This window comes from Coregonus lavaretus (genome assembly GCF_964263955.1).
Source record: "Coregonus lavaretus genome assembly, contig: HAP1_SCAFFOLD_543, whole genome shotgun sequence".
Taxonomy (NCBI): domain Eukaryota; kingdom Metazoa; phylum Chordata; class Actinopteri; order Salmoniformes; family Salmonidae; genus Coregonus; species Coregonus lavaretus.
This window is the reverse complement of record NW_028166699.1, coordinates 44,434-58,047: the sequence shown is the minus strand read 5'-3', so window position 1 is coordinate 58,047 and position 13,614 is coordinate 44,434.

Sequence of the window (13,614 nt, the reverse complement as noted above, 5' to 3'; positions counted from 1 at the left end):
TTGGGTACAACAGGTATATGATGATAACTTGCCAGCAAGTCTTGTGGTTGATTGTTTTGAGAGGTTGCACAGACTTTGTGTATGAGACCTGTCAGCAGGATAGAGATGTTTGAGATTTTATTTAACCTTTATTTAATCAGTTTAGTTATCCTAATAGAATTGTACTTATACCGACTGCATATAGCTTAGTCTGTCATGCTTTTGAACATCAGAGACTGGACCTTCACATACTCGTTATGCTGAAGAGCAAGTTTATCAAGTCTCTCACACACTCCTCTTTCTAGACTGCCCATCTTAATCTTTTATTTTTATTGGCCAGTCTGAGATATGGCTTGTTCTTTGCAACTCTGCCTAGAAGGTCAGCATCCCGGAGTCGCCTCTTCACTGTTTACGTTGAGACTGGTGTTTTGCGGGTACTATTTAATGAAGCTGCCAGCTGAGGACCTGTGAGGCACCTGTTTCTCAAACTAGACACTCTATTGTATTTGTCCTCTTGCTCAGTTGTGCACCGGGGCCTCCCACTCCTCTTTCTATTCTGGTTAGAGCCAGTTTGCGCTGTTATGTGAAGGGAGTAGTACACAGTGTTGTACGAGATCTTCAGTTTCTTGGCAATTTCTCGCATGGAATAGCCTTCATTTCTCAGAACAAGGATAGACTGATGAGTTTCAGAAGAAAGTTCTTTGTTTCTGGCCATTTTGAGCCCATAATCGAACCCACAATTGCTGATTCACCAGATACACAACTAGTCTCAAGAAGGCCAGTTTTATTGCTTCTTTAATCAGCACAACAGTTTTCAGCTGTACTAACATAATTGCAAAAGGTTTTTCTAATGATCAATTAGCCTTTTAAAATGATAAACTTGGATTAGCAAACACAACGTGCCATTGGAACACAGGACTGATGGTTGCTGATAATGGGCCTCTGTACGCCTATGTAGATATTCCATTAAAAATCAGCCGTTTCCAGCTACAATAGCCATTTACAACATTAACAATGTCAACACTGTATTTCTGGTCAATTTGATGTTATTTTAATGGGCAAAAAAATTGCTTTTCTTTCAAAAACAAGGACATTTCTATGTGACCCCAAACTTTTGAACAGTAGTGTATACACAGTACCAGTCAAAAGTTTGGACACACCTACTCATTCAAGGGTTTTTCTTTATTTTTGCTATTTTCTACATTGTAGAATAATAGTGAAGACTTCAAAACTATGAAATAATGTAGTAACCAAAAAAGTGTCCTATTTGGTAAAAGACCAAGTCCATATTATGGTAAGAACAGCTCAAATAAGAAAAGAGAAATGACAGTCCATCATTACTTTAAGACATGAAGGTCAGTCAATGACTGAGTAGCACATGGAGGGGGAACCTGAGGACCAAGAGGAGGAATCTGAAGCCCAGGGAAGGTCCACTTTCCCTCAGTCCTCTGTGCTTTGAGAGAAGTGTATCCAGCAGAGTATCTATGTGGACCTGAGTGAAGACGAGAGCCTCCACTTCAGTGACCTGGAGGGCTCCTTCAAGGTGAATCTCTCCCAGGCAGAGTCGGCTGCCTCTGGGAATAGCATCCATCTCAATGGTAAGACATACCCTGTTAACTTGCTCTTATATCTGTCTAGTAACTCTGTACTTACTCTAGTAATCTCGGTTAACCCAGAACTAAAATCTTGCTTAATGTGTTCAGATGCTTATGTTTACGTTGTCTATACATGAGAGATTATTACTCTAGCAACACTATTGTCATTCTTTAGCAACTGCGTTGTAAAAAAAAACGTTAAAAACTATGCAATTACTAATGTAGACGCTATATAACAACATGAATCCATAAAATGACTGGAGCTAAAACTGTTCCTGAGGAGAATTGCAAAATAGCTGACGTTCTGTCAAGAGACCAAGCTGGAGCATTGCATTTAAGACACAAAGTTAGGTTCTGATTTGCCAGCAATGGTTGGAGAGGTCAATATCATACAAGGTTCCCTCCAGATAGAAATCACCACTATGATCCCTGCATCTTTGACTCCAAAGGAGAGAGAGAGTAATGTTGCTTTTATTGACTCTTAAACACCAGAGGCTGTCCCCACATGCAGTTGTCCTGTCGGTGAAGCCCCACACCCAGACATCACCCAGCTGCTGCTCCGCCACTTCTCCAAGGGTGAGCTGCTCTGCTCGGGCAGGCTGATCGAGGCAGAGACCCTGCCGGAGGTGTCTCTCCTGGAGAGCATGGAAGAGACAGTGCTGAGCAGGGGCCCCTGGCGCAGCAGCACAGGGAGCCCCAGTAATAATAGTGAAGCAGCCCCACGACGCAGCAGCGCAGGGAGCCCCAGTAATAATAGTGGAGCAGCCCCATGGCGCTGCAGCGCAGGGAGCCCCAGTAATAATAGTGAAGCAGCCCCACGACGCAGCAGCGCAGGGAGCCCCAGTAATAATAGTGGAGCAGCCCCACGACGCAGCAGCGCAGGGAGCCCCAGTAATAATAGTGGAGCAGCCCCACGACGCAGCAGCGTAGAGATAACACATCTCTCTCATATCGCTCTTTTAGGCTGAATATGATAAATTGCTGACTAAATATGCAGAGGCTGAAAACCTCATTGATCAGATGAGACTCTACAATAGTCTTGTCTTTGTTCTGTTAAATAGACTTAGATAACCTTCATACTATTGTCACTTTTGAAACAATCTCAAAAGGTGTCAATAGAAATGTTGTACAACTTGTAACCATTTCTTTCAACAGACACAAGCGCTATCTGATCTTACCCTGGAGTTTGACTGTGGTGACCAAGATGACCTTCCGGGTCCTGTTGGAAGCCATTTTGGATCTACGCTCCTCCCCAACGCCCCATCTCCATCAGGCAATATGCTGTCTCTGACATCTGATATTATGACAGGTCTTCGCTCTGTTACAAATTAGCTGGCAAAGAGCCACCTGTTTCCTTAGTAACAAATGGGGTCGGATGACATATGATTCTGGTTACACACACAGTCACAACCTAAAAGTGAGGATTCACCCCCTAAAAATTTTTTAAGAGTGAGGATTCATGGACAAAGTATTGAAAAAAAAGAAATAAATAAAAGATGACAAACATATTACACAACCAGTTTACGTGAGATGATGCAACCATAGCAATGACTTTAGTTATTTCTCATTATATGATATTTTTTCACATTAAATCATCATCAATTAAAATAAAATACTTTCCATTTTCAATGCTGTAGAATTTAGGCCATAGCATAAGCTGGATCTGCATCGTCTCAGCTTTTGTTATGTTTGCAGGACAATTAGCTGAGGAGCCAAACCAACAAAACCACTCTAAACAGCCCAACACCTCTTCAACCCACACTGACCAACCGAGTCCCAGTGAAAGGGAAAGGATGGCCAGGGAGTTGAGGGATATTATCAGTCAGTTTATGTAGAAGGTAACCTGGAAAAAAAAAAAAAAAAGCTTTATAGTGGTGCATTATCACCCTTAATTAAAATGATACTGAATTTAACAGGTGGATTAATTCAAAATGTATCTGAACACAATGTCAATTACTATTGAAGAGCAACAAATGGGCCATTGATCTTCATTTACTTAAAAGGTATATTTCTGTTCAGGACTGTGTTCTAAAGTTTATAAAGTGCCTGGCTGGGCTGGTTAGACAGTGGATTGCACAGTCAGATGGAACAGAGTAAATAGGCATTTTAATGTCATAGATGTAGCTGGTGGTAACTTTTGGAATAGACACCGCTGGAATGCGGTTTTAACCAATCAGCATTCAGGATTAGACCCACCCGTTGTATAATAACAGTTGATTCTCATATCCTTGATTCTATAAGTATATTGTTGTGTCATAATGCTATATCCAACCATGGCCGTTGTCCTGTGTCCAGGTGTTTAAGAGTATGATGGATGCCCAGGACTAGCTGGAGAGGAGGTACATCTGTAAGAAAGAGGAGCACAGAGCTCTGGAGATGCAGAACTACATGGGCCTCGCCAGGAACACAGGCCAGTTCAACTGATGTACAGTATCTTATTGTGTGTGAGGAGGTTGAGTTAAACAGTACATGTCTGCCTGACTCACTGTCACGATCGTTGAGAGATGGGTCAGACCAAGGTGCAGCGTGGTATGCGTACATATTTATTAATGACGATAAACACTTGACAAAACAACAAAAGCAACGTAACGTGAAGCTCAAACAATGGCTACACACTAACAAGCCAAACACGAGTCAAGATCCCACAACTAAGGTAGGCAACATGGCTACCTAAGTATGATCCCCAATCAGAGACAACGAGCGACAGCTGCCTCTGATTGGGAATCACACCCGGCCAAACATAGAAATACACATTCTAAACATAGAATCTAATAACATAGATCTCAACCTGAACTCACACCCTGACCCAACCAACAAGAGTTCTCTAGGTCAGGGCGTGACACTCACACTAGGGCCAACCAGAACCGTACTGTGCTGGCTCGGCTGTTTTCTTTTCACGTAGACCTTTCCAGCACTTTTCCAACAACAATGGTAGATGTATAACCAGGTCAGTACAGTACAGCTTGGCTTTGCACAGTTTTGCCCTATAGTGTGAATTAGGCAGTTCTGTCTGAAAGCAGAAACAGACTGACACCCAGGCTAGGTTTGTGTAGAATTCAGCATAATGCCAGGGATATTTTATGCATATTATTGCTTATTTTGTGTGTATGAAGTATCTTAGTCACTTTAATAATGTTTACATATCTTGCATTACACATTTCATATGTATATACTGTATTCTATACCATTCTACTGTATCTTAGTCCATGCCGCTCTGATATCGCTCATCCATATATGTATATATTCTTAATTAATTCCTTACTTAGATTTGTGTGTATTGGGTATATGTTGTGAAATTGTTAGATATCACTTGTTAGATATTACTGCACTGTCGGAGCTAGAAGCACAAGCATTTCGCTATACCCGCAATAACATCTGCTAAACACATGTATGTGACCAATAACATTTGATTTAATTTGATATTCAGGATAGGGATGCACCTAGGGGACATTAAAGGGCTGATTCACAGGAACGTGTGTGAGCAACGCCTCTCCCCTCCCCTCCCCACTCATCCTCCACCCCCACACCCCCGTCACTGTGTGGGGAGCCCAGTTCCCCGGGTCTGCTCACCCCCTCACCTCCACTACCCCTGCATGAGGTAACGTAACACACTCACTCACTTACTTCCTGCATCAACATGTGTTCTGTGAAGCAGTAGTCCTGATCCATGTTAGAGGGGTTTGTGTGAGCAACATGAGAAATGGACGTTGACCAATGCAGCAGTAGTCCTGATGAACAGGGCTGCATTTCATTCCCAAAAGTTGCGTTCTCCTTTCTGCCACCGTTCACTCCCCCTCACAGATCTGATAGGACTGAGTAAGTGAAAGCAATATCATGTAAACTAGGAGGAGCTATTGACTAACCTATCAACACATCTGGGGAGGGGACAACTTGTTAGAGTGAAATGCAGCCCAAGTCCTTGTTTTGTAAGTGGATGCGTGTCTTGCTCTCTCATTGAATGACAATCATTTCCGTGGCTCATGTTTTCACAGTGAGGACAGTCAGGACATGCTAGCTGCTCAAAGTGTGTGTGTGTGTGTGTGTGTGTGCGTGTGTGTTGTCTAATGAATCTCTCTTTGGTCAGGGTCTCACGTTCCAGGATCCAGGCCCCTGTTTTTAACACTGGGGGTTTGAGCCAGAGGAGAGGGAGGAAGAGCAGGAGTATGATGAAGAAGCCAGTGAGGTCCATGGACATGATGGTTTAGACCAGCGCTGCGATCTCACACCTGCTGACCCCCTACTGAACAGTACTGGACACAGCAGCGTCAGTCTACCGTACACATCCCACTTCTTTGAGTTTCTCTATATGCCTTTTACATTCTTCACTGTTTAGTGTTAATCATCTACAGTGGGGGAAAAAAGTATTTAGTCAGCCACCAATTGTGCAAGTTCTCCCACTTAAAAAGATGAGAGAGGCCTGTAATTTTCATCATAGGTACACGTCAACTATGACAGACAAAATGAGAAAAGAAAATCCAGAAAATCACATTGTAGGATTTTTAATGAATTTATTTGCAAATTATGGTGGAAAATAAGTATTTGGTCACCTACAAACAAGCAAGATTTCTGGCTCTCACAGACCTGTAACTTCTTCTTTAAGAGGCTCCTCTTCCTCCACTCGTTACCTGTATTAATGGCACCTGTTTGAACTTGTTATCAGTATGAAAGACACCTGTCCACAACCTCAAACAGTCACACTCCAAACTCCACTATGGCCAAGACCAAAGAGCTGTCAAAGGACACCAGAAACAAAATTGTAGACCTGCACCAGGCTGGGAAGACTGAATCTGCAGTAGGTAAGCAGCTTGGTTTGAAGAAATCAACTGTGGGAGCAATTATTAGTAAATGGAAGACATACAAGACCACTGATAATCTCCCTCGATCTGGGGCTCCACGCAAGATCTCACTCCGTGGGGTCAAAATGATCACAAGAACGGTGAGCAAAAATCCCAGAACCACACGGGGGGACCTAGTGAATGACCTGCAGAGAGACACACTACGCCGCCAGGGACTCAAATCCTGCAGTGCCAGACGTGTCCCCCTGCTTAAGCCAGTACATGTCCAGGCCCGTCTGAAGTTTGCTAGAGTGCATTTGGATGATCCAGAAGAGGATTGGGAGAATGTCATATGGTCAGATGAAACCAAAATAGAACTTTTTGGTAAAAACTCAACTCGTCGTGTTTGGAGGACAAAGAATGCTGAGTTGCATCCAAAGAACACCATACCTACTGTGAAGCATGGGGGTGGAAACATCATGCTTTGGGGCTGTTTTTCTGCAAAGGGACCAGGACGACTGATCCGTGTAAAGGAAAGAATGAATGGGGCCATGTATCGTGAGATTTTGAGTGAAAACCTCCTTCCATCAGCAAGGGCATTGAAGATGAAACGTGGCTGGGTCTTTCAGCATGACAATGATCCCAAACACACCGCCCTGGCAACGAAGGTGTGGCTTCGTAAGAAGCATTTCAAGGTCCTGGAGTGGCCTAGCCAGTCTCCAGATCTCAACCCCATAGAAAATCTTTGGAGGGAGTTGAAAGTCTGTGTTGCCCAGCGACAGCCCCAAAACATCACTGCTCTAGAGGAGATCTGCATGGAGGAATGGGCCAAAATAACAGCAACAGTGTGTGAAAACCTTGTGAAGACTTACAGAAAACATTTGACCTGTGTCATTGCCAACAAAGAGTATATAACAAAGTATTGAGAAACTTTTGTTATTGACCAAATACTTATTTTCCACCATAATTTGCAAATAAATTCATTAAAAATCCTACAATGTGATTTTCTGGATTTGTTTTCCTCATTTTGTCTGTCATAGTTGACCTATGTGTACCTATGATGAAAATTACAGGCCTCTCTCATCTTTTTAAGTGGGAGAACTTGCACAATTGTTGGCTGACTAAATACTTTTTTTCCCCACTGTACATTCCTGTAATACTACACTGTGTACCATTTACATACTTGTTTTTATGCCTCATGGCCCTAAGTAGAAATCCTGTCTAGGGGAGTGATATTATCTCTATTTTCCATGACATTGACATGAATCGCAAGTTACTGTACATTCAGATATTCTGATAATCATCTGTGGACCGTTGATGGATGATGTAAGTGGATAGTATGTGCATGCTTGTATGCCCCTGTCCACACGTGTGTGTGTGTGTGTGCATGCGTGCGTGTGTGTCCGTGCGTGTGCGTTCACACGTGTACATGTTCATGTGTGCTGATAGCAGGCATGCTCCCGGCCCTCCCATGGGAGATTTTGTTACATCCAGGTACAGAGGTAGTGGTGGGTTTCGTAAAGAGTAGGAAAAGTTTGTTTTAGTCTCTGTGTTTCTCTCTGTTCCCCCTGAGGCTTTCACAAGCTCTCTGGAGAAACATCACCAACACAGAGGAAGAGGAGGAGGAAGAAGAGGAGAGGAGCTCGGGTTTATCTGAGGGGATAGCTCATGATAGGGTTCTGGAGTATTTGGCTCGCCAGAACCCGGTATCGCAAGATATCCTTTCCCCCTTCTGATAACCAGGTGGCGAATCGCATCTCTGCATGTCTGGCAGACATATCAGTATGGATGACGGATCACCACCTCAAGCTGAACCCTGGCAAGACGGAGCTGCTCTTCCTCCCGGGGAAGGACTGCCCGTTCCATGATCTCGCCATCACGGTTGACAACTCCGTTGTGTCCTCCTCCCAGAGTGCGAAGAGCCTTGGCGTGACCCTGGACAACACCCTGTCGTTCTCCGCTAACATCAAGGCGGTGACCCGCTCCTGCAGGTTCATGCTCTACAACATTCGGAGAGTACGACCCTGCCTTACACAGGAAGCGGCACAGGTCCTAATCCAGGCACTTGTCATCTCCCGTCTGGATTACTGCAACTCGCTGTTGGCTGGCCTCCCTGCCTGTGCCATTAAACCCCTACAACTCATCCAGAATGCCGCAGCCCGTCTGGTGTTCAACCTTCCCAAGTTCTCTCACGTCACCCCCCTCCTCCGCACACTCCACTGGCTTCCAGTTGAAGCTCGCATCCGTTACAAGACCATGGTGCTTGCCTATGGAGCAGTGAGGGGAACGGGCAGGCCGCCCAACAACCTGCCCGCTTGACCCCATCCCCTCCTCCCTTCTCCAGACCATCTCCGGTGACCTTCTCCCCTACCTCACCTCGCTGATCAACTCATCCTTGACCGCTGGCCATGTCCCTTCCGTCTTCAAGAGAGCGAGAGTTACTCCCCTTCTCAAAAAACCAACACTCGACCCCACTGATGTCAACAACTACAGACCAGTATCCCTTCTTTCTTTTCTTTCCAAAACTATTGAGCGTGCCGTCTTTAGCCAACTCTCTTGCTATCTCTCTCAGAATGACCTTCTTGATCCAAACCAATCAGGTTTCAGGACTGGTCATTCAACTGAGACTGCTCTTCTCTGTGTCACAGAGACTCTCCGCACTGCTAAAGCTAACTCTCTCTCCTCTGCTCTTGTCCTTCTAGATCTGTCTGCTGCCTTTGATACTGTCAACCATCAGATCCTCCTCTCCACCCTCTCCGAAATGGGCATCTCCGGCGCGGCTCACTCCTGGATTGCGTCCTACCTGACCGGTCGCTCCTACCAAGTGGCGTGGCGGGAAGCTGTCTCCGCACCACGTGCTCTCACCACTGGTGTCCCCCAGGGATCGGTTTTGGGCCCTCTCCTTTTCTCCCTATACACCAAGTCACTTGGCTCTGTCATATCCTCACATGGCCTTTCCTATCATTGCTACGCTGACGATACACAACTAATCTTCTCCTTTCCCCCTTCTGATCACCAGGTGGCGAATCGCATCTCTGCATGTCTGGCAGACATATCAGTATGGATGACGGATCACCACCTCAAGCTGAACCCTGGCAAGACGGAGCTGCTCTTCCTCCCCGGGAAGGACTGCCCGTTCCATGATCTCGCCATCACGGTAGACAACTCCGCTGTGTCCTCCTCCCAGAGTGCGAAGAGCCTAGGCGTGACCCTGGACAACACCCTGTCGTTCTCCGCCAACATCAAGGCGGTGACCCGCTCCTGCAGGTTCATGCTCTACAACATTCGGAGAGTGCGACCCTGCCTTACACAGGAAGCGGCGCAGGTCCTGGTCCAGGCACTTGTCATCTCCCGTCTGGACTACTGCAACTCGCTGTTGGCTGGGCTCCCTGCCTGTGCCATTAAACCCCTACAACTCATCCAGAATGCCGCAGCCCGTCTGGTGTTCAACCTTCCCAAGTTCTCTCACGTCACCCCCCTCCTCCGCACACTCCACTGGCTTCCAATTGAAGCTCGCATCCGCTACAAGACCATGGTGCTTGCCTTTGGAGCAGTGAGGGGAACGGCACCCCTGTACCTTCAGGCTCTGATCAGTCCCTACACCCAAACGAGGACATTGCGTTCATCCACCTCTGGCCTGCTGGCTCCCCTTCCTCTGCGGAAGCACAGCTCCCCCTCAGCCCAGTCAAAACTGTTCGCTGCTCTGGCACCCCAATGGTGGAACAAGCTCCCTCACGACGCCAGGACAGCGGAGTCACTCACCACCTTCCGGAGACATTTGAAACCCCACCTCTTTAAAGAATACCTGGGATAGGCTAAAGTATTCCTTCTAACCCCCCCCCCCCCCCCCCCCCCCCCCCCCCAAATTGTAAAGTGGTTATCCCACTGGCTATAGGGTGAACGCACCAATTTGTGAGTCGCTCTGGCTAAGAGCGTCTGCTAAATGACGTTAATGTGCCCTTGAGCAAGGCACTTAACCCTAATTGCTCCTGTAAGTCGCTCTGGTTAAGAGCGTCTGCTAAATGACTAAAATGTAAATGTAAAATGTAACGGCACCTCTGTACCTTCGGGCTCTGATCAGTCCCTACACCCAAACGAGGGCATTGCGTTCATCCACCTCTGGCCTGCTGGCTCCCCTTCCTCTGCGGAAGCATAGTTCCCGCTCAGCCCAGTCAAAACTGTTCGCTGCTCTGGCACCCCAATGGTGGAACAAGCTCCCTCACGACGCCAGGACAGCGGAGTCACTCACCACCTTCCGGAGACATTTGAAACCCCACCTCTTTAAGGAATACCTGGGATAGGATAAAGTAATCCTTCTACCCCCCCCCAAAAAAAAATTGTAAAGTGGTTATCCCACTGGCTATAGGGTGAATGCACCAATTTGTGAGTCGCTCTGGATAAGAGCATCTGCTAAATGACGTAAATGTGCCCTTGAGCAAGGCACTTAACCCTAATTGCTCCTGTAAGTCGCTCTGGATAAGAGCGTCTGCTAAATGACTAAAATGTAAAAAATGTAAATGTAATAGACTATGGACGCCTGACAGGTTAGTGTTTTGGTATTTCAGTGTACTGGACTAGCTAAGTAAACAAGCTAACCAATTCAATATTCACCTCAACACTTCCCTCTTTTGTCTATAATGTATCACGTGTGCATAATGAACGAACCACACAACTAATCCCCACAGCTGTGGTTATATGGTGTGGTGATTTCATCAATACAATAGTAAGACATGATGCACTGTCTCTATCTAAGTCCTATTGCACAACTGACATGCTACATATGAAAGGTGTACGATTTGGTAAAGTATTTCCAAATGAACATCTAAAACGTGGATTTAGACAATGTCTTCATCCTGGTATTGTGTTGTTGTTGTTGTTGTTGTTACTGTAGCCTGCAGCAGAGTCCCCTGAACCCAGACAGTGAGTGTAATCTGGGAGGTAGTGGGAGTCTGACTTGTCTCCTGCTCCTCTGATGTTATGACCAGTCCCAGACCCTCACCACATCCCAGGTTAGTGACAATACATTTACTAATTCCCTAACTGGCACAGATGGCTGTACTATGGGTAATACAGCTTACTACTTCCTGAGTGTTGGAAGTGACGCTGATGTTTGGGGTTCTTTCTGGGATGTAGAGGATGGTGACTCCTGAAACAGACAGTGGGTTTGGGAGCTCTGATTTGAGTCGTCCAGCCACAGGACTTTCCCAACCAAAACTTGATACAGAAAGGTCCAGGTACATACATACCTGGAGTGAGACAAGCTATCTGAGTGGACAGGAATGTGTTAATAATTCAACTGGGTGAAATTCATGTTATTGTTTTTATCACCCATCCTCAGGCTCCAGTTCCAGTGTGATGGGACCGCCAGTCCTGTGAGTGACAGTGAAGGCTCCTGCTCCAGTGTGATGGGACCACCAGTCCTGTGAGTGACAGTGAAGGCTCCTGCTCCAGTGTGATGGGACCGCCAGTCCTGTGAGTGACAGTGAAGGCTCCTGCTCCAGTGTGATGGGACCACCAGTCCTGTGAGTGACAGTGAAGGCTCCTGCTCCAGTGTGATGGGACCGCCAGTCCTGTGAGTGACAGTGAAGGCTCCTGCTCCAGTGTGATGGGACCGCCAGTCCTGTGAGTGACAGTGAAGGCTCCTGCTCCAGTGTGATGGGACCGCCAGTCCTGTGAGTGACAGTGAAGGCTCCTGCTCCAGTGTGATGGGACCGCCAGTCCTGTGATTGACAGTGAAGGCTCCTGCTCCAGTGTGATGGGACCGCCAGTCCTGTGAGTGACAGTGAAGGCTCCTGCTCCAGTGTGATGGGACCGCCAGTCCTGTGAGTGACAGTGAAGGCTCCTGCTCCAATGTGATGGGACCGCCAGTCCTGTGAGTGACAGTGAAGGCTCCTGCTCCAGTGTGATGAGACCGCCAGTCCTGTGAGTGACAGTGAAGGCTCCTGCTCCAGTGTGATGGGACCGCCAGTCCTGTGAGTGACAGTGAAGGCTCCTGCTCCAGTGTGATGGGACCGCCAGTCCTGTGAGTGACAGTGAAGGCTCCTGCTCCAGTGTGATGGGACCGCCAGTCCTGTGAGTGACAGTGAAGGCTCCTGCTCCAGTGTGATGGGACCGCCAGTCCTGTGAGTGACAGTGAAGGCTCCTGCTCCAGTGTGATGGGACCGCCAGTCCTGTGAGTGACAGTGAAGGCTCCTGCTCCAGTGTGATGGGACCGCCAGTCCTGTGAGTGACAGTGAAGGCTCCTGCTCCAGTGTGATGGGACCGCCAGTCCTGTGAGTGACAGTGAAGGCTCCTGCTCCAGTGTGATGGGACCGCCAGTCCTGTGAGTGACAGTGAAGGCTCCTGCTCCAGTGTGATGGGACCGCCAGTCCTGTGAGTGACAGTGAAGGCTCCTGCTCCAGTGTGATGGGACCGCCAGTCCTGTGAGTGACAGTGAAGGCTCCAGTTCCAGTGTGATGGGACCGCCAGTCCTGTGAGTGACAGTGAAGGCTCCTGCTCCAGTGTGAAAGGACCGCCAGTCCTGTGAGTGACAGTGAAGGCTCCAGTTCCAGTGTGATGGGACCGCCAGTCCTGTGAGTGACAGTGAAGGCTCCTTCTCCAGTGTGAAAGGACCGCCAGTCCTGTGAGTGACAGTGAAGGCTCCTTCTCCAGTGTGAAAGGACCGCCAGTCCTGTGAGTGACAGTGAAGGCTCCAGTTCCAGTGTGATGGGACCGCCAGTCCTGTGAGTGACAGTGAAGGCTCCTGCTCCAGTGTGAAAGGACCGCCAGTCCTGTGAGTATGAGTGACAGTGAAGGCTCCTGCTCCAACCTGCAGACAACGGTCCATGCAGCTGGGGATATTGGAGAGAGGAGACCCAGCCTGCAGATGCCTCTTTAGTTGTGCAGGACTGCAGTGGACCACTGGCTGACCAGACCTATTCAGAGTGTACCTGCTAGACTGCATGGTGAGGGGTGAGGATTCACACAGCTTCCGCTGTGGTTGTAGTGGAAGTGTTGATGTTTTCCAGTAGAGGCAGTACAGCTGGGCAAACACTGACCTAAATGCCCTAATGTACACACAGAGGGTGACTCCCACACTCCCAGTCAGCTCAGTCACCACGGCCCCACTGACCAATCACAGCCCATGCACGGCATCACCATGGTCACGCCATGGACATGCCCACATCTGCTCCTGTTACAGGTTAGTCTAAAAGCACTGAGTATTCAATTCAAGAGTAAACTTTACCATATGAAATCGGTAACCAGGTCAGGCTACCAGGTAATAG